The sequence below is a fragment of the Pantherophis guttatus genome, chromosome 15, assembly GCF_059756535.1.
Source record: "Pantherophis guttatus breed Tessera chromosome 15, ASM5975653v1, whole genome shotgun sequence".
Lineage (NCBI taxonomy): Eukaryota > Metazoa > Chordata > Lepidosauria > Squamata > Colubridae > Pantherophis > Pantherophis guttatus.
The window spans coordinates 14,140,719-14,166,409 of NC_142077.1; positions in this window are offsets into that span (position 1 = coordinate 14,140,719).

Consider the following 25,691-nt stretch of genomic DNA (forward strand, 5'->3'; position numbering starts at 1 on the left):
CCAACTATTTAACTGATCAAAAATATCCCTGGTTGTTGGGGCCTCTATTGGCATCTTCATTTTCACAGATAAATAATGCCTGCCTTATCCAGTTGGATTGAAGTTGGCAATAGTAGCATTTTATCCATCTAAAAACTGGAATAAAAATTACTGTAGCAATTATAGGCCAATTAGACTAACAGATATTGTGGCTAAAATTTATGCCATGATCCTCTTAGTTTAACTTGAGAAAATGCATTCCTTGCAGAAGAAGCAGAAGGTTTAGGTAGAGTTAAATACTACATAGATAATGCACAAGTTAACAATCTAATTTTGGCAACAATTTTGTCTTGAAATATCTAATCTATATCAGCGAAGTAAAACTAGATGTTAGTGCAGCATTTGACTCAATAAACAGAGAAATATGATGGAGAAAATGTTTTGCCCTCATTATGGAGCTCAGCCTGTTGGCCCTGATCCAAGCCCTTGTTTGAGAGGGAGGTTTGGGCTCAATGGAGCCAAGAGAAGAAGGATCTATGCTTACCAAGAGGGAAGGGAATGGTGCATATTTAAACCCTTCTTATTCAGTGTGAATATGAATGACTTACTAGGAGTAATGAAGGATAAAAAAAACCATATCATAAATAAATGTTATTTCATTCTTTGACAAAAATGACTAAATTAGGGGACCAATGAAATGCAGTGCATGTAGTATCCGGTACTTGGATTTCAGAAAGGCTTTGACAAAGTAAACCACAACCTATTTCTCGGGAAGCTATTTCTAAGCTGCATTAACAGAGGGATAAAATCAAGATCATATGAAGTATTGGTACTGCTTTATAATGCCTTGGCAAGACCACACTTGGAATAGTGCATCCAGTTTTAGTCTCCATATTATAAAAAAGATGTAGAGACTCTGGAAAGAGTGCAGAAAAGATGATTAAGGGCCTGGAGACTAAAACATATGAGGAACAGTTGCAGGAATTCAGTATGTCTAGACAAGAAACAATGGATGGAAACTAATCAGGGAGAGAAACAACCTAGAACTAAGGAGAAATTTCCTAATGGTGAGGAATGGAACGTCTACCCTTCAGAAATTCTGGGTGGTCCATCACTGGAGGCTTCTAAGAAGAGACTGGACAGCCACTTGTCTGGAATAGTATAGATAGATACAGATTAACAGAGTTAGAAGGGACCTTGCAGGTCATCTAGTCCAAGCAGACCCTACACCATTTCTGACAGATGACGGTCCAGTCTCTTCTTGAAAGCTTCCAATGATGAAGCTCCCACAACTTCTGAAGGCAACTTCTGTTCCCTGGGTTGATTGCTCTCACTGTCAGAAAATTTCTCCTTATTTCCAGGTTGAATCTCTCCTTATTCAGTTTCCATCCATTATTCCTTGTCTGGCCTTGGAAAACAGCTTGACCCCCTCCACTCTGTGGCAGCCCCTCAAATATTGGAAGAGTGCTATCATGTCTCCCCTGTTTCTTCTCTTCACTAGACCAGCCATGCTCAGTTCCTGCAACCGTTCATCGTATTTTTTTTTAAAAAAAATGATTTATATGCCGCCCTTCTCCGAAGACTCAGGGCGGCTTACAATGTGCTCAGCAATAGCCTTCATCCTTTTGTATATTTATACAAAGTCAGTTTATTGCCCCCACAACTGGGTCCTCAATTTACCTACCATAGAAAGGATGGAAGGCTGAGTCAACCTTGAGCCTTGGCGAGATTCGAACCCTGCAGTAATTGCAGGCAGCTGGTCTTAATAACCAGCTTAATAACAGGGTGCCTTAAACCTCTGTACTACCAAGGCTCTTTTTAGCCTCCAATCCCCTCTAATCCCTTCCAATCCCCTCATCATCCTGGTTGCTCTTCTCTGCACATTTTCTAGAGTCTCAACATATTTTTTATAGTGTGGTGACCAAGACTGGATGCAGGATTCTAGGTGTGGTCTTACTAAGGCTTTATAGGGTGGTATTAGTACCTCTCTTGATCTTGATTGCATCCCTCTGTTAATGCAATTTAGGATTTAATTGGCTTTTTTGGCTGCCGCTGCACACTCTTCACTCATATTTAATTGGCTGTCCATTAAGACTCCAGGATCCCTCTCACAGTTACTGCTATTATGCCTGGTTTACTGCTTGAACAGGGGGTTGGACTAGAGGATCTCCAAGGTCCCTTCCAACCCTTTTACTTTGTTATAGGTTCTGTTATAAGTACACATGTTTAGCCTGCTAAATTCCTATTGGAATACACCAATTGACACTGATAATGTGATATTCTCATTCTTAGACATTGGATTGTATAGACTTGGATTGTTTTGTCTGAATAATTATCTGATAATTTATAAAGCAAGTTCAAAAGTTATGATCTTTGGGAAATGACATAATAGCCATAGATGGTCAGCCATTAGAGCAAGTAACCCCTTTCCTTACCTGGGGTTGTTTTCTCTGAGCCTGAATCTTGGCTCCCTCATCATCCAAGGAGCTCAGTTAGAGAAAGGGCAGGAGTGAAAGTGGTGCTTAAATGAAAACCTCATAGCTCTCCAGCTTCCTCAGCCCCAATGATTAAAGTATCTGAGGCCCAGTTTCCCCCCATGTTCTTACATCAATCTGATGTTTGGGGCTCCAGAGAGAAACCACCAGCAGAACCAACCCAATCTCAGCCTCTGAGGAGGATCTTGGGGTGGGTAAAAGGACTCCAGCTGCTGCCCTCAGAGCTGATTTGGGAATTTACACCATTTCTGCTTTGTCTAAATTCAGAAAATATGGGTATTGTTGGCATAAAATTTAATCTATGGAAACTGACAGACTCTGAAAATTGTGGCTGTTGGAACAGACAAATGAAAACTTCAATGAAAGAACAATCTTGGATTACTCAACTGACAAATCTTATTAGGAACTGAGGTCTCCCTGTTTCTTGTATAACTGGAGAAAGAAGTTAAAAAATTCTGCCTTTAATATTTTAAACAATGTCTGATTAACAAACTGTTCTAACACATTCATGAGAACCAGGTTGGATTTATTAAAATCTAATATTTTGGACTTGATCTGATCCCAAATATAACACAGCATTCTTCATTGCTTTTTCAGGTCAGTCATACAATTGTTTCAGAGGCTCTGAGTGATAAAAGGAAATTCCCTTTTTTCCACCAAATTCTCCCCAAAGAAGGGATCCAGTACCCAGCAATTGTCCAGCTGCTCCTCCATTTCAGATGGACCTTCATTGGCCTCTTTGCTTCAGATACAGGGAAGGGAGAGAATTTCATGAGGATTTTTCCTCCTGTGCTTGTCAGGAATGGAATTTGTGTGGTTATATCACAACTGTTCTCAACAACGGGATACACAACAGCCCTCAGGGATTCCCTCTCTAAGTGGAGACAAGTCAACGTCTTTGTTCACTTCAGAGAACGTGTTTCCATCTGGGAGAGAATTCTTCCTTTCCATTTAACATTTATGCATCTGCCAGGACCCATTGAAGGGAAAGTCTGGATCCTCACAAGTTTTGTAGGGTATACAATGAAGAATCATAGACTTTTCAAATACATCCGTAATATTTTGAACTTTGGTTATCTGCCAAAAGAAAGGCCAATGGATGAAGCCTTTGAACCCCATTTCTTTGTGGAAAAAAAGTTTCAAGATCCTTATTTCCACTGTTCTCTTTCAAAGAATGTCTTTTCTATCAAAGGCCGCAGAAGATGCACCCAGAAAGCCCCACTGGAGACCCAGGAGAAAGAGAAAAGAAGACGGATCGCAAACAACTATCAATATTACAGTATCATTCAGACTCTGGCCCAGGCCTTGAATGCCGCTTATTCCTCCAGATCGAGGAGGAGAAGGAAGGAGGGAGAAAAGATCTTGGGGTCTCCAAGGCTGCAGCCGTGGCAGGTATGGGGGTCTCAATATGGATCCATTAATCTTAGATCCTTTGGAGGAGGAATCCAGAGGAGAAGGAGGGGAACAAACTCAACAGATCTGGCCAATTTAATTGCTGAGGGAATAATGGTTCCAAAGAGTAGATACCATGGCATTTTAATATTAAACTCTGCTCATTTGAAAATGCTGTATTCTTTTTTAAATAAATTCCTGTATTTGTGGGTTTGTGATGAGCATGGTGGAATTTTCCCTTTGTTCCGTCCCCACTGCAGGTGGGTCTGTGTGCAGCTCAACAGGCAGCTAAACCCCCCTCTTCTCCTCCAGTGAAAGGGAGCCTGGGGTGGATCTGGGTGTTTCATTGGGAGAAAAGGGCATGGAGAAACTGAGGAGATGCAAAGAGTGAGAATCAAATATAAATAGGAGATAGGCAGCATTAACTAACAGCCAACAAAGAAGCAGCTGGAACCTCTCCAGCGATGCTCCGTGTGAGGGATGGAGGCCTCCGGATGACCATGTGTCTCGGTCAAACCGGCTGCTTCCGTCTCCTCCAAAGGCTGAGAGAAAAGGGAGTCTGGCTTCAGACTATACAGTTAGGCTTATCTGCCCCTGGCCACTAGGTGGGGCTAGAGCAACAACAGCACAATAGTTACATGTTGTGGCATGACAACCTTCATAAATTTGGAGGAGACCCTGAGACCATCTAGCCCAACCCCTCCTCTCTGCAGGAATCCCACTTAAAGCTTCTCTGACTGATGGCTGCTCAGTCTTTGCATTCAGACAATCCATGAAGAGGAGACTGAACTTCTCTGCTTCACTGGCTCAGTTCTAAAACAACTCATCCTTTTATCATATTTTTTTCTCTCCTTCAGCTAAAATCTCCTCTCTTGTAACTTAACTCATTTTTTCTGTGTTTGACACTCTGGAATAATAGTGAGCAATCTTGCACTCGTGTGTAACGTGTGTCAGTGATTGGAAGAGGGCTGCATCCTCCCTTCTCCAACCGAGAGATTGTGTCAGTTGGAAAAGGGGCTCCCAGACTCCTCCTGATCTTCAGCTCTTCTCCTTGTTCTCTTTCCTCAAGGCTAAGAGCTGCTCCTTTGATCTCTTCCTTGGCTTCATTGTCCTTCCCTGAAGTTCACACGTAGATTTTGTACAAATTCTCCTCCAAGCGTGGTGCCTGCAAGGGGACCTGGTCCTTGAGTTGGGGTCTCCCCCAAACCACAACATTCACTTCCTGAGATTCTTATGGCTGCATTTGCCTTCTTTCCATGAACATCTCCCTGCTGACTCAGATTCTGTTTCCAGTTAACTACGATTTTGAGATCATTTCCACAAACATAAATATCAAGTTTGATATCCCTCATCCTTCTTCCAGTACATCATTCGTGTTCTTCTAGTAGACTCTATTGTTAGTCAAGTCCTCGTTGCTAAAAATCAGATTTTTTCTATTGCTTTTTACTCATGTACCCTTCTCTGTATCCTAATCATAAATATTGGTTCTGGAAACTTGATATTCCTCTTATTAAATTTTATTTTATTCAAAAAGGTAAAATACAAGTTTTGGAAAATAAAACTGTTACAAAGACAAAACAAAACTAGACAAAAGATTTTTTAAAAATTGTGCATTAAAAACAGACAAAAACTTGCATATTGTCCCCCCAGTTGAATACAATACAGCAATAATAGTTTCTCCCCCTTGCAAAATAGGCCCACAATTATAAACTACACATCTATTTGCAAATACTTGACTTGTTATTTATCTGCTGTATATAAAAAATGTAGCTAACAGGCAATCCTACAATAAAGGAAATTTAAAAACTTCAAAATGGTCTGTAATCTGCTATTCTATTTAATTCACAGAAAATTTACAGGAGCTTCTTATTTACCACAGACCACCACAATCATTATCTCTGATCCATCCAGAATCTGTCCAGGGTTAAATATCATTGTTTGATTCTTAATAATAATGCATTTCCTTAAAATTCCTCAATCTTCTTGAAAGAATCCATTTCATCAGTCATCCGTTCTGTCCACTTTGAGTCTTCAGGGTCCATGGCCTCTCCAGCCATCTCCAAGCATCCTGCCTTCAAACCAGACTCCTCCTTCAGGGATGCCAGCAGGAAATTCAGTTCCAGTCCATCCGACCATCCAATCCATCCGATTCAACAATTGTTGCTTGCTTCTGATTATCATTTTTAAGTTGATTTAAAACCATTGTTATTTTATCAAACTTTTTAAATGATGTTTCAAATGAGGCTTGTAGTAAAATTGATGAGCAGTGGCAAATTGTTATCCATCACCTTCAGGTTTCATAGGAAAAATTTAATAGGGTTAAAAATTATTTGTGTATCATTTTGAAGAGAGTTTTTATCCACTTATTATCCACCCCTCAGGTTTCTAATCATACCACAAAATTGTTTGTGAGTCCTTTACTGAAATCCAATGATATCACCAGAGTTCCCATAATCTATTTAGGAAGTGTAATGATGGGTGAGAATGACTTTGGGATGAGGGGAAGAGAGGCTGCCTAGGGAAGGATCAGAGAAGAGGGGAGAATCCTGCAGCTGCATAATGGGAGAGAAAGAAACTCAGAAAGGATCCTGGCTAACTTCTCAGGCTGAGAAAAGAGTTGGTGGGAGATTTGTTCTTTCAGATCTGCAACATTTTGTTAATGTTGCATTACAATGAAATAGAATTAGCACATCTGGAGGTGTTTTCCATCAGGATGACCAAGAAGATTAGCCTGACAACTTTCTTCTTGATCAACCCATGCTGTCTGGGAATCAACCTCTTGTTTTCAAAGAGTTTATGAATCATCTTTTTTTCTCTGTTCATTTTATTTGTCATCTGCTCTAGAATGTTCCCTATAATTGACCAATTGTGTCGATTATATTTTCTCTATATTTTGTCAGTATATGATGGACAATTTTTTCTCAAACTTTCTCATTCACTTATAAAAATAATGATAATATTTGTATCCTAATTAAGCATACTTGCAGATCAGACAATTGTAGAAGAAAGATTCAATGTGGGATAAGAAACAAAGTTCTCTGTTTTTTAAATTCCTGGATGTTCCCATTCTAGTTTCATCCCTTTCTGGAGAGGAATGAATTTTTCAATATTTCTCGAAGAAAACTGTACTTGGACCAAAATGGAGAAATAAAAGCAGATCTGAGCATTAAAATCTTCTTGATTCACCCCAAGGAGGATGTAAGGAGAGAGATTCTGGCGTATTTTGAAAGACAGAGACTTTCTATCAAACAAGATGCTCTTTCACGGCTAAAGTTGCTCAATAAGGTGAAAGAAATTTTGCTGAATTTTCTGTTTTCCAAAGCCTGAGGTCTCATTTCAAGTGGGCAAAGCCTAGAGTCTCCAGGGTGGTTGGCCTTCCATGCCAGTTGGTGTCATCTAATGGAAGTTCTTCAACAGACAGGACCTACCATATTTTTCAGTGTATAAGATGCACCTCCACCCCCTCTAAAAGAGGCTGAAAATTTGGGTGCGTCTTATACTCCAAATGTAGCTTTTTTGAAGATTTTTTTTCAGCCTTAACGAGGCGCTAGCTGAATGAAGCGATCTCCCCCCGTGCTTTGCCTGCTTTTCTCATTGCTGCTTCCTCTCAGCTGTGCCTTAGAAGCTGTTTTTCATCCCCAAGCAGGGAATAAAAAACCAGCAAGCTAATGTGCTGAGCTGACCAGACTGAGGACGCTAGCCAGATGAATACCTGGTAGGCAGATTTCCCCCCCTATTTTCCTTCCCAAAAACAAAGCTGCGTCTTAAACTCTGAAAAATACGGTAAGTGGAGTGGCTTTGCCATGTTTTATGGAAACCTTTCAAGATCTTACTGGTCAGAGGTTTCTTTCTTCATCACAATTTAACTTCATATTAAAAAATCTAATGGAATAAAAGTTTCCTAAAAATTTTACAGTAAACTTTTTTCAATTCCATTGAACTAAATGAAGAATCTGCCAGTTGTTTTACCTCCTGCATCTCTTTAGAAGTAGTCAGAGGTTTCATATTTACCCCAATGATGATCAGAGGCTACTTGTCTCCATCCATTTCTACCTCTATTTTCCATGGATGGAGATCCTAACATATTTCCTTTGGCATTCCTTGTTTTTCTGCTCAGTCCCTGCCTCAGTCCAAATGTGTGGAAAGTTGCCATCCTGGATTTGTGAAGAGGGCTCGAGAAGGAGAGCCAGTTTGCTGCTATGACTGCGTTCCTTGTCCGGAGGGGACCTTCTCCACTCAGGAAGGTGGGTCACACTGAGGAAAACGGGAGGCTTTGTGGAACTGGATCCAAATTAAAAGACAGATTGAAGTTCACCTGGTTTTTTTTATTTTTAATCTGCACAATTTCTTATCTAAAAGGAATTAAATCAAGAAGACTTGGAAGGAGGGGCTGGGAAAGAGATGGGAGGAGGGATGGCAGACTGGGCAAGCTTTACTAACAGCAGAGGAAACATCTCTCCTGCTTTTTGGTTTGGATACGTGCTGCTAAATTTGCCTTTTTAGGAATATCTGAGATCTTTGAAACTGAATTGTTTCAGGTCCACCTTCTGAAAGACCTTGCAATCCACTGTATATTGGATCCTCCCCTTGAGGATCACTGAGAAGGTGTCACTGGGCCGTAATCTGGTGCTGTGGATGGTTATGGGGGGAACTCATTACACATATAGTCTGCCAGTCATATAGATCAATCAATCAATCAATCAATCAATCAGAATACAATAGAATAGAGCTGGAAGGGACCTTAGAGGTCTCTTAGTCCACCCCATATACCCTAAACCCACGATGGCGAACCTATGTTGCCCCAGTTCAGCTCTGCCACGCATGCGCATATGCCTCCCGCTAGCCAGCTGGTCTTCCGGTCTCTGCAGCGCATGCGCGGGGGGTGGGGCGTGCGCAGGGATGGGGGGCACACGCTATGCGCTGGGGCACACACCATGCACGGCGTGCACACATAGGGGCCATGTGCGCATTGCATTTTGGGGGTTCAGGCACACACACGCACATTCACGCATGCACACACTTTGGGCACACTGTCCGGAAAAGGTTAGCCATCACTGCCCTATACCATTTCAGACAAGTGACTGTCCAGTCTCTTCTTAAAAACCTCCAATGTTGAAGCACCCACAACTTCTGGAGGCCAGCTGTTCCACTGATTAATTGCTCTCACTGATAGGAAGTTTCTCCTTAATTCCAGGTTGCTTCCAGATTACAAGATACTGAAGGTATCCTCCAAGTCCAGGATATTAACTGCCACCCAAGATGTTTGCCTAAAAAGATTATATGATTCATTATTAACCTCTAATAGTATAGGTTCCTATGAAGTTTCTACACATTACACTGGAAATAACACCGTAGAATTTCGCTCAATTTACTATATCTGGCTACATTTTTTTTAAAAAATCCTTCTTATACCCTTTAAAGAAATCTTTAATAAATACTTCTTGGAAAATGCCATTGCTATCAGCTGTTATCCAAAGAAGGCATTTCTTGTAAGATAAAAGAACAAAATATTAAGGAAAGTAGCCTTTTTGTTTTCTCAGATACAAAAAAATGTACCAAGTGTCCAGATGATAAATACCCAAATGAGGCCAGAGTCCAATGTATCCCCAAAGTTATAACCTTCCTGTCTTATGAAGAACTTCTGGGCATCATTCTGGTCTCTTTTGCCCTACCCTTCTTCCTAAACTCAGGCCTTGTTTTAATTATCTTCATGAAATACCGAGAAACTCCCATTGTCAAAGCCAACAACCGGGACCTCTCCTACATCCTCCTGGTCTCCCTCCTGTTTTGCTTCTTGTCTCCTCTTCTCTTCATTGGTCAACCAAGGAAAGCCACCTGCCTTCTCCGACAAATGGTTTTTAGCATCATCTTCTCAGTTGCCGTTTCTTCTCTCTTGGCCAAAACCATCACGGTGGTGCTGGCCTTCCTGGCCACAAAACCAGGAAACCGAGCGAAGAGATGGTTGGGGAAGAGCTTGGCCAACTCCATCATCCTTTCTTCTTCTGCTGTCCAAATTATCATCTGCTCCATCTGGCTGGGAGTTTCTGCCCCCTTCCCTGACTCTGACCTCCACTCCCAGCCTGGAGAGATCATCCTGCAATGCAACGAAGGGGCCGTTGTCATGTTCTACGTCACCCTCAGCTACATGGGCTTCCTGGCTGCCATCTGCTTCACGGTGGCTTTCCTGGCCAGGAACCTGCCTGGGGCCTTCAACGAAGCCAAGCTGATCACCTTCAGCATGCTGGTCTTCTGCAGTGTCTGGGTGACTTTTGTGCCCACCTACCTGAGCACCAAAGGGAAATCCATGGTGGCTGTGCAGGTCTTCTCCATCCTGGCCTCCAGTGCTGGTCTGCTGGGCTGCATCTTCATCCCCAAGTGCTACATTATCCTTCTGAGGCCAGACCTCAACACAAAGGAGCATCTTACGGGCAGAACAAATGTAAAAACATGAGATGTTAACACCATTATGATATTGGAAGAATTATTAAAGTTTCTTTTATTAGAAAGGAGATATTAATTATTTCCATTTAGATCGTATGCAGGAAAAGAAAAAAATATCTGTTTCAAAATGGGAATGTTGAACGATTGGAATTATTGTAGCTCCCTTTCTTTTCCGCTCAATAAATTTTACTAAAGAGAACTCTTTGAAAGTCATTCAGAGAAATTTGCTGTTCAGCAACAGCTACTAAATATGACACCTTATAAAAAATGTGAGCACTTCTTCCTACTGACAGCAGCTAAAAGTCTGTTTGTGAGAGAGAATGAGTAGGAGAAGAGGTCAGGAGGAAGCTGTGGGAACCAAGCACCAGCCTGGTTGCCTGATCCTCTCCGTGAGAATGCCGGAATGATGTGAAATATGACATGTTTGACTGTCTCTCAGATGGGGAGGGAAATCTTCATCACTCTTATATAATTCTTTCTTGATTTTCTCATAAAAACCTCCTTTGCAGAAAGTGTTCAGCAGAACAGCTGTCTGGGATTGCAGTTTAGGATTGTTTTTATTTTGGTATGTATTTCACACCAAAATAATAATAAATAAATGAAGTAAATAAAAAATAAAGTGTATAAAGAAATTTCCATTGTATTTTTTTTCTTTCATCAACCACAGAAATAATAGAGCAGTTTTCAGAGCCTTTAATTTTGCACTCTACAATTTCTACCTAAAGCATTTTCTCTGCTCCTCTTCCAAGCTTGTCTTGTCTGTGAAGGGCTGGAGAAGATGTCCAGAGAAAGGGGACCTGGAGACTCTGCCTAGGAGGAGGTTGAGGTGATCCTGTCTAAAGGCAGCTGCATCACTGACCAGGTCACAAATCTTCAATGCTGCATAATATTCATCCAGGTCCAAGAAGGGGGTGAATGGCGGGGGGGGGGACTTCCTGGTTTCTAGGAAGAGGCACCCATGGAAGCTGTTCTGCTCTCCAACCACACAGATTGCTCTTCAATTGGGAATCTATTTAGGTCTCAGAATGGCTCCTAATTGTGAATGGAATCCTTTTGAAAATTCCATTTTAAAGATAATAAGAAAAGCTCTGATGGATCAGACCAAGATCAGTCTTAGATTCACAGTGACCACACAGATCCCTCTGGTTCTCCCACAAGCAGAAGGCAGAGAGACTTATGGCTTTTCCCTACATGGAACTGGTTTTTTCCCACAATTTCACTTTCCTCCATCACACCACACAATATTGGACACTGGGCCATCTCACACTCTAGGAATCCCCAATTCTGGTATCTGAGAAAATATTTCCAATATTCACACCCCCAATCAAAAAGGACTAAGGCAGGACTGGAACTCAAAGTTCTCCTGGTGATTGCCTGAAAGTCCCCCAGAAAGTTTTCATGCCTAAGGGAGGATTAGAACTCAGAGCCTCCTAGACCTTGGCTCAAACTCACCCAGCTGGCTTTCATGCCTAAGGCAGAACTAGAACTCACAATCTCCTAATGATTGTCTCAAAGTTGCCCATTTGGATTTTATTCTAAAGCTGGTTTTAAAAGTTTAGTCAGTTTTATTGGTATAGTTTGAAATAAAAATAATATTTTTGGTAATACATTCATTTTTATTAATGCTATTCTACCCATTAGTGGTAATTGCAAGTTTCTCCATTTCTTCAGGTCTGTTTCCATTTGTTTTTTCAGTTTATAATAATTGTCTTCCTTGAGCGTTGCATATCTTGATGTCAGATGGATGCCCAAATATTTCACTTTCTTTACAATTTGGATATCCAGTTTCTCCATCATCTCCTTTTTTTGATTTTCTCTCGTATTTTTAACTAATATTTTTGTCTTATCTTTGTTGATTTTCAGTCCTGCTACTTTCCCATATTCTTCTATTTGCTCTAATAGTTTTGGCGCTGTCTCTATTGGAGCTTCCATGATAAACACCAAATCATCTGCAAATGCTTGTAATTTATATTCTTTTTTTATTTTCATTCCTTTTATTTCCTTTTCCTGTCTCACTTTTCTATTTAAAACCTCTAATGTCAATATAAATAATAATGGAGATAAAGGGGATCCTTGTCTTGTTCCTTTTCTGATATCTATTTTCTTTGTCATTTCACCTTTGCCCGCTTGGTCTCTCTATACATAGTTTGGATCCTATTTATGAATCTGTCTCCAAAATCCATCATTTTCAACTGTTTTATCATAAATTGCCATAATTCACGTTATCAAACACCTTTTGTGCATCTGAAAACAGCAGCGCTATTTGCTTCAATGGGGGTAATTCATAATATTCTAATTCTGGGGAGCCAGGATGGGATCTGAGGGGAGAAGCTCTGGCCTTGGGACTCAGGGGCTCAGCCGGCCTGAGGGGGAGACAGGGAGGCCCTGAGGAAACTCCGGGGCTTAAACCAAGATGGGCTTTATTCAAGCAGCCAAAAGAAGAGATTAAGTTCCACACACAGAACAGAGTTTGAAAAGGGATGAAAAAAGCCACGAAGAGAATTCTAGCTACATCCAGTTTCCTCCTTTCCCTCTTTCTACTAGAGGTTCCCGCCACAAAATGGAGGAGGCTGCGCTTTAGCTGTCCCTCTCACTGCCTGTAGGGGGCAGTCTATACTCTGGCCTTTAAGCCACACCTGGCCTCCGCAGGCACTGAGAGGGACAGCTAAAGCTGGAAAAGACCCTGCATCCTCCATTTTGTTGCCCAAGTCCCTTTTTGGAGAGGATTCTTTTGCCCTCCGTAAAGAGGGGAGGAGTTAGAATAATGGACAAATGGAGTCGAAAGAGACCTCAGAGGTCATCTGTCCAACTGCCCAGTGAAGTGTTTACTAGAGCATCTTTCTCAGCCTTAGCAACCTGAAGAGGTGTGGACTTCAACTCCCAGAATTCCAGTCAGCATTCAGGGTCCTTCCTCCACGGGGTCCGTCCATGATTTAGTGGTCCCTCTCACTGCCTGTAGGGGGCAGCCTATACTCTGGCCTTTTAAGCCATACTTGGCCTCTGCAGGCAGTGAGGAGGACACCTAAAGCTGGCAAAGACCCCTGTGTTCCTTTAGGTACATTTTCACAAGGCCTTTTGGATACGAATAATATTTAATCTTTTGTGGTGTTTCCCTCTCAGCTCCCCTTCATCATCTGGGCCTGGAGAGGAAAACCTGGACTCTCTGGAGCTTTCATTCCAGATCCAAGGGGCGACATTTCAATCTGGGCTCCATCCCCAGAGAAGGGGCAGAATCTGGGGCTCCCCCGACCTCTCCAGGCGACCAACGGTTCCCCCCTCAGAAGGAGCCGCTGTGGCTGAAGGGAATTCGGGGCTTGAAGCCCCTTCAGAGTCGGTTCATCCATGGATAAGCCCCGCCCCCCAGGTGAAGGCAGACAGTTGGGGGTTATTTTTCAAATCTCAGGTCCAGGCCAATCAGAGCCTTGGCTTGTGACATCAGAGGCTCCTCCTGAGCTCATTGGCTGGAGCTCACCATGGCAACCACCAGCATCCTTGGAGAGTCTGGACCACATCATGGAGGCTCTGCTCAGCATCCCTGGAAAGTGGCTGGATTGGATGGCAGCACTGGGGGCATCGCAGGGCCTCCCTCGCCTGGGCTCCTCAGGAGGGAGAGACCCTCCCCTTTAAGGCAGAATTAAGGAGCGGGGGAAATGAATGAAATGAGGTTCAACCAAACACGACAGACATGCTGATACCTGCCATGTCTGCAGCCTCCATACCTGTCACCAAACTCCTCATCCACCATGTCGAAGGTCCTTGTCTCAGGAAAGGGGCTGGGGCTGGCTGGCTGGCTGGCAGTGAAGTGTGCTAGAAAAAATCTGCAAGGCTTATCAGGTTGACCTGATTTGGGGAAGTTCACCTAAACTGTGATTCCATTGGCCAGATAGTAGCTATTTCCCAAACACATTTGGCTTGGCAACTCAAGTATTCATTTATTTTCATTTTTTATTACTTAGTGTCAGGTATGCTTCCTTCAGTATCCAGGAAAGAAAACCCCAAACTCAAGCATTTTGAAGAATTTAGTACTTTTACTGAATATGAAAAGATAGCAACCCAGGTAAAGCTGGAAGTCACATCCAGACAAAAACCGAGGGGACTGTAAATTCAAAATATGTCAGATCGAGGGAGTGAGGGAGAAGAGAAGATGGGGGCAGTGAGTTCAGCCGCCCTCCAGTCGGAAAAGGAGACTGCAGAATGGTTGGAAAAACTCCGCTTGGAGCCGGAGGAAGCCAGATGGTCGAAAGGAGTGGGGAGACTGCCGGACTGGGGGGAGGACCCCCGGGGAGTGACAACTTCCAGACCCCGAAAAAAAGAGGCAGTGTGGATGCAGGAACAGAAAGAATGTCTCATGATAGAACAAGCCTTGCAGCTTTTCCGTGATGTAGAAGAAAGCAGAAAAAACTGTGAGTCTTTTGGAATTCCTGTGGAGAAGGGGGGAGCAAGCCCCAGGGGAGAGCCAGAAGAGACAGCCTGCGGGGGAGAGGAAGAGCTTGAGGAGGCAACATCCCAGGCTTCGGCAGCTCGAGGGAGAGATGCAGCCGGCCAGAGAACCCCAGCCTTGCAGCCCCCCCCCCCCCGCAGACGTAAAAAGCCAAAAATCCCCCCCCTTCCTGGGAAGTTTGATGGGAATCCTAAAGCCTTGGGATTTTTCCTGACCCAAGTGTGGAACCACATGCAGGACTGGGGGGAGGACTACGAAACAGAGGCGGCTAAAGTCAGAAGCGTCGCGAATGCCCTAGAGGGAGTAGTTGCTGAGTGGATGGTGGTTCTCCACAATAACAACTCCCCCTTGCTGAGAAATTACAACCAGTTCATGAGGGCCCTTAGAAGGCGTTTTGAAGACCATTTAGCTGAAAGAAAGGCGAGACTCAGAATGAAGAGCATTCAGCAGGGCCGGAGGCCGGTGGCAGAGTATATCCAAGAATTTCGTGAACTGGCACCCTATATGACAGGCTGGTCAGAAATGGCTCTTTTGGAGAGTTTCAAGGATGGATTGAATGAAGAGATATATCGAGACTGCAGAAACATAGGGGTCCCTGATGATTTGGATAGATGGTACATAATAGCTGAGGATGTGGAGATCGAGCTGAAACGGAGCGAACTCCGAGGAAGGCGGATGGGGGACCAGTCATCCTCTTTCTACTGTAAGGGGGCACCCAAGATGACTGACGGGATGACCGAATTCAAGCCCAAGTCAAAGCCTTTCACCTGTTTCAAATGTGGGAAGGAAGGTCACCGGGCGGCCGAATGTTTCTCCAAGCCACCGCCAAAAGCTACCGGGGCCGGCCAAAAGAAGGGCGACAAAATACCTGACACTTAGGTTTTTATACCACCTTTATTATTTCTCTAAATAGCTCAAGGCAGTGAACGAATCTAAGATTCCTTCATCCCCACAAAAACAACCTTGTGAAGGCTGAGAGAGAGACTGGTTCCAGGTCACCCACCTGGCTTTCGTGGCTGAGATATGGGATTCGTAAGTACTTGTGGGGGATCTGTCTTAATTCCAATGGTCATCACCTTTTCCTGTTATCAGAAATCATAGCAATACAAAGACGTCCAAATTGATGGAGAGCCGATACCAGCTTCTTTGGAGGGTTTTGAGCAACAATATGCCTTGAGTTGGACTTGGAATCAAATGGGAAGTCAGGATAGTTTGAAGAGAGATCAGTATTGAGGGATTCTGTTGGCGTTTCTTGAACTAGACCCCTTTAAGGTATGGGGGGGGAGACTTCAACTTCCAGAATTCTCCAACCAGCCAGCATGCAGAATTCTGGGAGTTGAAGACCATCCATGTGTTAAAGGGGCCAAGACTGTGGTTTTTACACAAAGTTGTTGTCGTGTAATTTAATGACTGATGTAGGCTATTGTCATTTGATTGTATTAACCCTCATCTGTTCCCTATTTGTAGGTTAAGATGACAATGAAAAGGAAGTAGTCAATAGAAGCCTACAGCTGAAAGGGACCTTGTAAGTCAACTGCCTGCCTGATTGATTGATTGACTGATTGATGGATTAATTCTATGTCATCAAGTTGAATGTTGATGCCTAGCAGCCCATAGATGATTTTCTCCATGTAGATCTGCCCCAACCTGGTCCTTCGGGTCTCCCAACCTTCCCCCATCCCCACTATAGCTGCTTACTAGTGATCCTTCCCTTCTTTTCTTTCCTTCACCCATGTCAGCATTACCGACCTCTCCAGGGAGCTTCGTCTGCATTGATTGACAGCATTGAAACTGTGTGGACTCTGAGTGGCCAAAGAGGTAGATAGATGACCTGTCCCCAGTCTGGATTTTCAGGTCTCCCTAAAGTTCACCCCTCCACACAATAATCAAATCCACTAACCTTACCCCAAATTGTCCTCTCCTTCTCTTCCCTTCCACCTTTCCCAGCATTAGGAACGTCTCCAGAGAGCTGGTTTTCACTTGATGTGCCCTCAAATATGATATTTTGAACCTGGTGGTTTTTAGTTGAGAACAGATCTGGGTAGATTATATCTTAAGGTTCCTTTGCCAGGAGACCCCTCTGCAGATTGTTGGGTCGTCACTCCTCCTGCATCTCATTCTAGCAGAAGATGATGGACTCCAAAACCGTAGGAAAAAGCCAGAATGGAGAAGGCAGGTTAGCAAAATTGGCCCTGAACTGAGAGAGGATGTGACTGTGTCTCTCCATTTTTCAAACAGGTCAGCAACAAGGAAGAAATGGTCATACGGTCAATGTCCTTGGGAGATCTCTCAGTGACCACTGATGGTCCCAACCTCCAAGTTGATGAACTGAGAGACTCCTTTGACTTTCAGTCCCAGAAATTCCAGAAAGAAAATCAATGGATGAAAGAACAGCACAGCTGTCTCCAGGAGAAAGTGGATCAACTTAAGACCACAACGGAAGACCTGCAGAAAACCTGCAGAAGATCATGCCATCAGTTAGAGCTAGAGAAGAAATCTTTGGTGAAATACATTGAAGAACTCCACAAAGAACTGCATGAGGTCACTAGCCAAGTGTCCATCTCAACCAAGAGAAGGCTGACTCTGAGAAAGATCTTGAAGAGGTGAAGAACCTTCCGCCAGAAGGTAAGAAATTCCTCCAGAGTCTACAGCATGAACTGGCTGAGATGGACCACAATTACCATGTGGAGAAAAGCCACTCCAGCCAACTGAGAAAGTCAGAATATGAGAGAAAACAAGCAGAAGCACCTCAAAAGTCTGCAGCAGCCACATCTGACCTCCCAGATCCGCCTCTGGCCAGAGTCACCTGGCACACTAGGTAGCAAGCCCCCCCACATCTTCTCCCAGGTACATCAGATGGGAAACATGATGTAACTCTACTTTATTGGAAGGGCACATAAGAGAATCTTGCATGTCTGAAAGTACAAATCTCCCACCAATGCTTTTGGAGGCCTGAAAAGTGAGGGAGGGTCCTTTCTGAGGTTCTTTCTCTGCCAATTATGCACCTGGGGGCTCCCCTCCCCCCTTATCTGATTATTCCCTGTGCAGCATCTTCTCCATCTATTCTTCTATATTGTCATTAATACAGGCGGGATAGTTGAAGAAATAGGATTTTTTCAGGATGCAACCTTTATATCGACTCTCAGACAAAGCTACTTTGATGTTGTTTTAAAAATACCACCCAGTTTTTAGAACAATATCTATGAATTCCTAATAGAGTGCATAAGTAAAATCCAGTAGAAAAATATATAATTTTTAGCAGGAGGACTTAACAAGCTCTCCTATTTTATATAAGAACAAACGAATGGCAGCTACAATGTGAATCTTTCATTAAGATTTCACTTGTACTTTTTCTCATATCATTTCTTTTTTTTTAAATCATTTTTTTTATTTCATTCAAAACCTCCAAAAAATGAAAAAAAAATGACAAACAAGCCCCCAAAGATAAATAAAACTAGATTAAAAAGTGCATAAAAAGAAAAAAGGGGAGAAAAGAACCAATTCAGGTGAGGAAACCAGGAGTAAGGGAAAAAACCCCTGCTGAGTCTGGCTGCCATCTTGGGGAGAGTCGGAAAAACACTTTCCTTCCAGTGGTTCAGCAGCTGCCACCCCTGGATGCTCAGCCAGCAGTCCTGAGTCCTGCAGGTCATTTTCCACCAGATGTCCAGGAATTTCAACCCCTGGCACGGTCCTTCCTGACCTGGGCAACTGGAGAGCCCACCTGGGTTTCTGTCATGTGTGTTTTTCCCTATTGTTTATGGGAGAGGCATTCTTTGTCCAGTTCCTCTCATGAGTCCTGTCCAGTATGGTTGAACCTCAGGTGTAGCCCTCATCTTCCTCTGAGCACACAAGCCCCACAACCACGTCAAGGTCCTGCCTCACAGGGGGATTGTGGTTCTTCACACCGTCAGCCAGATTGGATGTCAGCTCTTCCAAGGAAAGCTGCCTTTGGCAATTGACCGATGGTGAGGTTGTCAATGCCATGGGTGTCCAAATGGGGCTCCAATTGTTTTGGGATTTCACTGATGGCAGTTATTCATCATGGGGCAAAACAAGCACCAATTTAATATTTTAATAATAAAATAATAAATAAGCAAGAAGCAATAAATAAATAAAACTTAGCAACCTAGTTAGTATTTAAAAGTACCAGGCTCCCACTCTTCTTTCTTTTTAGCTTCCAAGGCCAGCCATCCCCACCCAAAAATCCAAAGCAGGAAATGCAGCGCAACCAAGGACACCAGGTGACCTCAAGAGACCCCAAATCCTCTCCCTTCAGCTAGGGCTCTTCTTGTGGACAAGTCCTTGGTCCACTCACTTCTTGCCGCCTCCAAGTTGTCCACTGACTGCAGTCACCTGGGTTTTTCCGCCTCTTGAATGGGACCCATCCAAGAATTAAATAACAATAATATCATCATAACGGGGAAAAAAACTTGGCAACCAAATTAGTTCAAACACTTACCAACCATCACATTGTCGTGCAAGGTAGAAAGTCTACAGACCCCATTAAAATGCTGAGATGTTTCTGAGGTTTCTGAGACACCAAAAAAAAAAAAAAAAATCAGACCAAAATAAATCTGAAAGAAAGAAGATCTAAAAGAAGAAATATTTAGAGAGCAATCTTGAATTTAAAATTAATTTATTGCAGCCTCAAATACACAAACAGAAGAAAAGGTATATTACATAGTTATATATATTGCATGTATAATACATATTTACACACAGAACTGCTGGGGCCATCCAGACAGAAACCCCCAAAGTTCCTTGGAGACCCTGGAAAGTGACCTTGTTCCTCTTCGGGGTCCATGCTTGGTTTGGCCTCTGCGTTGAAGGGGTTGCAAGTGTCACCAGAAGCACCAGCTGAAGATGAGGAGGCGGCCTCCATCACTGTGGAACCTCCATACCGGAATCCATCACTTCCCATATCACCATAATTGATGAAAGACAATGTCAGATATTCAGCCCTGGTCAACAATGCGATGGTTGGCATCTCAGCCGTGGCCGCTCTTTGTCCTGGGGCAAAAGAAGCACAGATTGAATATTTTAATAACAATGAAATAGTAAGCAAGAAACAAAACAAAACTGAGCAACCAAATTAAGATCAAAGGCTCCTAGTTTTCTTTCCTGTTGTCTTCCATAGTCCAACCACCCCCACCCAAAACTCCAAAGCAAGAAATGCAAAACAACAAAAGGCATTAAGAATTAAATAACAACAACAATAATAACAATATCTTTCAAATAGAAAAATAAAGAAAAACTGACAACCAAATAAGTTCAAACACTTACCAACCATCACATTGTCGAGCAAGGTAGAACGTCTGACATCCTTCTTCGTTCATCAATGATGATGATGTTGGGGTTGATGGGTTCCGGTATGTAGGGCTTCACCATGATGATGGCAGCCTCCACATCTTTACTTCGTTGCTCTAGTGACACTTGCAGACACCTTTTTCTGGGGATTGAAGAAGGAAAAAAGAATAAAATATAACTGACTGGTAAATTGTTTCTTTAGCAATGATAATAAGGCTTATTCTTAATGGGGGCTCCATTACTGGAGGTTTTCTAGAAAAGATCAGAAAACCATTAGGGGGTTGGACTAGAAGACCTCTGAGGTTCCTTCCAGCCCTGAGGGACTCTATCCTTTCTCCTGTTAGTCCCACCAAGATTTTGAGGGGCTTTCATTGCCTTAAGGCTCCCCAGGTTGTGGAGATGCCACTCCCCTGATCAGGAGCAACTTACCTGCACTGGTGGAAGAAAACGCAGAGGCCAACCAATGCATGGGGTCTGTCAAGGGATGGTCACAGCAGCTCATTTGGGTCCATCTCTCTGTCTCTCTGATCCACTCAAGCTTTTATAGCCTGCATGGCCCCACCATCAATGGAAAAGAGTTCAACAAAATCCAGCAGGTGTGAGATTCAAATAATTTAACAACCGGTTCTGTGCCCTCGTGACCATTTTAAGTATAAAAAAATGGATATTAAGTCTTATTTTGGGGGGATGTCTTACTTTACAGCAGGTGTGGGGAGGGAGGCTGCACAGAATTTAGCACCTGGCGCCCAGATTGCTTCTGCTTCTGTCCATTTGACTCGTACGATGGACAGTAGAAATCTTATGATCTGTGTGAAGGTTATAGAGAACAGCAGACTTAACAGTATCAGAATGAGGATGGTATATATTTTATACAGTTTGTCCTGAGAGCATCAACCAGGCAGGGCAACTGTGCAGTGTTGAAAAACGAATAAAAGTAGTAAAAACAGTAAAAGTCCGGCTCTAAAGAGACTCATTATCATCTGAAGCATAAAAAAAAACACACCCTGTAATTCACTTAGTAATGGCCGAATCAGAAACCTACAACTGACGGAATCCAACTTCCCTTCCTGATATAAACTGACCTTTTGTGCCGCACAAGATTCCAAGAGTCCTTCAAAGGAAGGTCAAACTGGCATTGAACTAACACACTCGAGCAGTTAAAGCCAAACTGTGATCCAGCCAACAAATAAGGTTAGCAGTGGAGGGAAGCATCCCTGGAAACTAGCTAATTAAGCTGCAATCCAGCCAAAAATAAACCTAGGAGGAGTGAAGGAGAACAGTTAAAGCCAAATTGATAGAAGTGGAGGAAAATATTGTTGGGGAATAGCTATATAAGCTATGAACCATTTCAATATCAGAAATAGTTGTAATGGAGAAGAAGCTTGTAATTAGCAAAAACAAAATATTTTGAGTATAATAAATTATAGGTGGAAATGTGGAATAAATTTTTAAGAGAGGAGTAAAATATCTTACGTTGGTCATTAGATGTGATTCAAAAGAAACATTGATTTGATTTGGGTCTTTGAAGTAAGGAAAATATATGAAATACTGATGGTTAAAATGATAAATGCATATTATAAAGAGCTGTTTAGATTTGGAGTTTAAGACTTAGGGTGATACATAGTAGAATGTCCAATGCTAGAATAAGATGTTAGACTGAATAATAAAAATTGGGTTTAGATTTGTTCTCTTTTTTTTCTTTTTCCCCCCTTTTTTTCCCCTTTTCTTTAAGATGTTAATGGACGAAATTTGGAACTTATACTTATTTTATATCGGATCAAATCCTTGCTCTAAAAAGATGTGTTTTATGTTTTATGTTTAAAAATAAATTTTAAAAAATTTCCAAAAAAAAAAAAAAAGAACTAACACACTCCATGCTCTTTTTCATGGCCAGGAAGCCTACATTGAACAGGAGCTTCTCAAGGGGTTTAGGAAGCACCGGGGAGGCTCCCATCCACAGACCCCCCTGGAAAAGCCAGCCCTTGGCTCCTCTCTGCCCCTCCAGCCAGGAGGACCTTGGGAGGAAAGCATCCGTGGGGGGTGGGGGGGAGATCAGTTTGAGGAACTAAGAGGGGCTGCCAGATCCCCCCCCCCATTGACTATGTCAGCCACAACGGAGGGTGAAGGAAGGAATGGGGTTATCAGGAGACGAGGGAAACAGTGGATATCAGAGGAGACTTTAGGCTGAGTTCATAGCTGGGATGAGACAAAGATCAGACACCAGGACATTGCATGAAAAAGGAGTTACAGGTAGTCCTTGACTTACGACCACAATTGAACCTCAAATTTCTGTTGTTAGGAAAGATACTTGTTAAGTTAATTTTGTCCCATTTTACGACCTTTCTCACCACAGTCGTTAAGTGAATCACAGCAGTTGTGAAGTTTGTATCATGGTTGTTAAGTGAATCTGGCTTCCCCCTTGATTTTGCTTGTGGAAAGGTTGCAAAAGGGGATCCCGTGGCCTTGGGACACAGAGATGGTCATAAGTCCGAACCATTTGCCAAGTGGCTGAATTCTGATCAAGCGATCAAAAGGGATGCTAGAAAGGTCGAAAGTGTAAAAAATGGTCATAAGTCACCTTTTTTCAGTGATGCCGTTGTAACTTTGAACGGTCACTAAATGAATTCCTGTCAGTCGAGGACTTACCTGTACTATATTCATTAGGGGAAACTAAGGAAGATCCTCTATATGAACTCCTACCTGCCTGGTATTTAACCCAGAAGGATTTCTAATTTCTAGATCAAAGGAGGGGGAATCCTTTGGATTCTGCGCAAGATCAGTAGGATCTTGCCAATCTCAGGGAAGAGATCCGCTGGGTCCTCAGCTGGGAGGATCCGAGGGAGAAGGAAGAGGGAAGCCAGCAGCTCAAAAAGAAGCTTGAATGGAGGCGGAAGCCACCACAGCCTTCGATTCTCGGTTCGGTCAGGACGGGGATTTGGAGGCAGTTTCTTCTGCAGCATTTTGGAATTTAGAGGCTGGTTTTGTGCATTTTGTGATTTGATTTGAATTAGTTTGTCTGGCAAAGGCCGGCAAGGAGTCTGAAAAGTGCCGGCTTCCTTGGCTTTTTCACCTGGTTTAGCCAAGGTAATTCATGCTAGCTGGGAAGTGGACGATGGGGCTCAGGGAGGCTGTCAGGGTTCCGACCGATGCCCTAATTAAATCGTGAGCCTCGAGCGGAGCTTCAGAAGAAATCCAGGTGTTGATTAGGAGCTTCAGGTAGGCACGGACCAAGGGAAGCCAACTCTGAGCTCACATAATTCGCACCTGGGCCCTGACCCTGTTTCCCCTCCCCCCAAGGCAGGGGTGAAATGCTCTCGGTTCTGACCGGATCTCCTGATCCAGTAGCGATGGCGGCGGGTGGTTCAGGGAACCGGTAGCAAAAATCCCTGTGCCCCCCCCCCCACAAGCCCAGCTCAGCTGTGCGATCATCAGAGGCTATTTTTTTTTTTTACTTTTAAAAGCATTTTTTCTACAACCTGAAAAATGCTTTTAAAAGTTAAAAAAAGTTGGCCACGCCCACCCAGTCACATTACCCCCCCACCAAGCCACGCCCACAGAACTGGTAGTAACAGATTTTACATTTCACCACCGGTTCAGTCCCTAACCAAGTATCCTACAGGGAGTCCTCGATTTATATCCATTCATTTGGCGACAGTTCCAAGTCCCACGGCCATGAAAAAAAGCCATCTATGATGGGTCCTCGCACTTACGACTAGTGCAGCATCCCCTTGGACACATGGTCACTATTTGGGTGCCTGGCAATCAACATGGATTTATGACCAGGAAAATCAGTGGGCGAAGCGGCGTTTGTTTCATGGCTGCAGGATTCACTCAACAACCCCAGTGATTCGCTTAACAACGGTGGCAATAAACATGGTAAAATTCAGCACAACTCACTTAACGACCGCCTAGCTTAGCAATGCCATTTCTGGTCCCAATTCTGGTCGTAAGTGGAGGACTAGCTGTAGGATGGAGCAGCAGTCTGATTTGGACAAGCTTAAGCAGGGCTGGGAGACCACCAGGAAATGCCAGGGGTAGGTTGAGGAGAAGGCAGTGGCCAGCCTATCTTGCTATCAAGAAAATTAGGTGGGGGGGGCTTTAATGACTTTGAACCAATCAGTAAGTGACTCTGAGTTCTAGTCCCGCCTTAGGCATCAAAGGCAGCTGGGGGCTTTGAGCCAATCACCAGGAGGCCCCGATTTCAATTCCCAGGGCCCAGCTAGGACTTCAGGGCCAGACTCTATGCTGCCCCCTACAGGCAGTGAGTCTCAGCTGAACCCTGGCAAGAGGGAGGGGCTGTGATGGGGGAGGGGCTCTCTGTGTCCAGGAGTTTCTCTCCTTTGCTCTCGGATGGGGCTGCTCTACCCCAGAAAGACCCGGGAGGGGGAGGGGGGGACTTGGGGTCCTGCTGGATGACGAGGCGGCAGTGGGGACCAGCAGGGCCTTTGCCCAAAATCCGCCCTGCCTTAACATTGACAATGGTTAAGACAACAGGCTAGGAAGCAAGAGATCCTGAGTTCAAGTCCTGCCTTAGCCCTGAAAGCCTGTTTGCTGACCTCGGGACAGACACTCTCTTTCAGACAAGCCCACCTCACAGGGTGATTGTTGTGGGGAAAAGAGGAGGAGGAAGAAGAGTTGGGCATGTTCACCTCCTTTAGTTATTTGAAAAAATAATAAAACACTGGAGAAAAAATCTAACAAAAATAAAAACTGGCTTTCCTGCTTCTGTTTGCATGGATTCTGTCACAGCCTTGTGCAGATACAGGAATTTCTCTTCTCACAAGGAGGAAGAGGTTTTTTTAAATCATCCCTTCCAATTTCACTCACTCCCTTTTTTCACAGCCTTTGGGGGCACCTGTGGGGGCATCGGACCCCTTCCCAGCCCTGGGACACAGCAGGTTTCCTTGTTTCTTTGGGAAAGATTCCTTCCCCACTCAGAGTCTGCTGGAGCCCCATCATCCACTTCCCTCCCTGCCTGGGATCAACTGAATTCCTCCATTCAGACAACAGGAAAAAGGGAGTTTGCACAGAGCCTCCAGGTCAGCCTCCATTCTTCCACATGGAAAGGTCACTCTGACCACCCCCCAAAGCCAAATTCACCTCGGTTTCTGGACACCTCCAGACATCGCTCGGCTGAGCTCACAGCAGGGCCAGGGCAGCTAAGAATTGAGACGGAAGGGACCACAAACACCCCACAAACCTTTCCAGACACAAGAGACTCTTGGACACAGACTGTGGTCTCACACACATTCCTAAACGGTGCCTTTATGTGGCAGTGGGAAGGGATATGGGCTCAATCTTACAACACTCATCCTGTAGGGCTGCCCCATCAGTTGTCCCTGGTGGCAGATGGAAGATTGTGAATCCCACTCCTGACACCAGTTTGTGTGGAATCAAACACAGGAGCCAAAAAACCAATAATCCAGGTTCACTGCAGTTGTGATTTATTTAGCGTCCATTGGAGGAATTTTGCTCCATAAAATAGTGGGAGGAAATATTTACAGACAAAAGGATGCAGTCCTATTTATACATTTCAGGAAAGGAAGAGAAAATGATAATCATACATATTTCATTTAATAGATGATGTAAGCATGAATACTCAGAATTAGGGAGACTCAAGTTACCTCCCCAGCCTT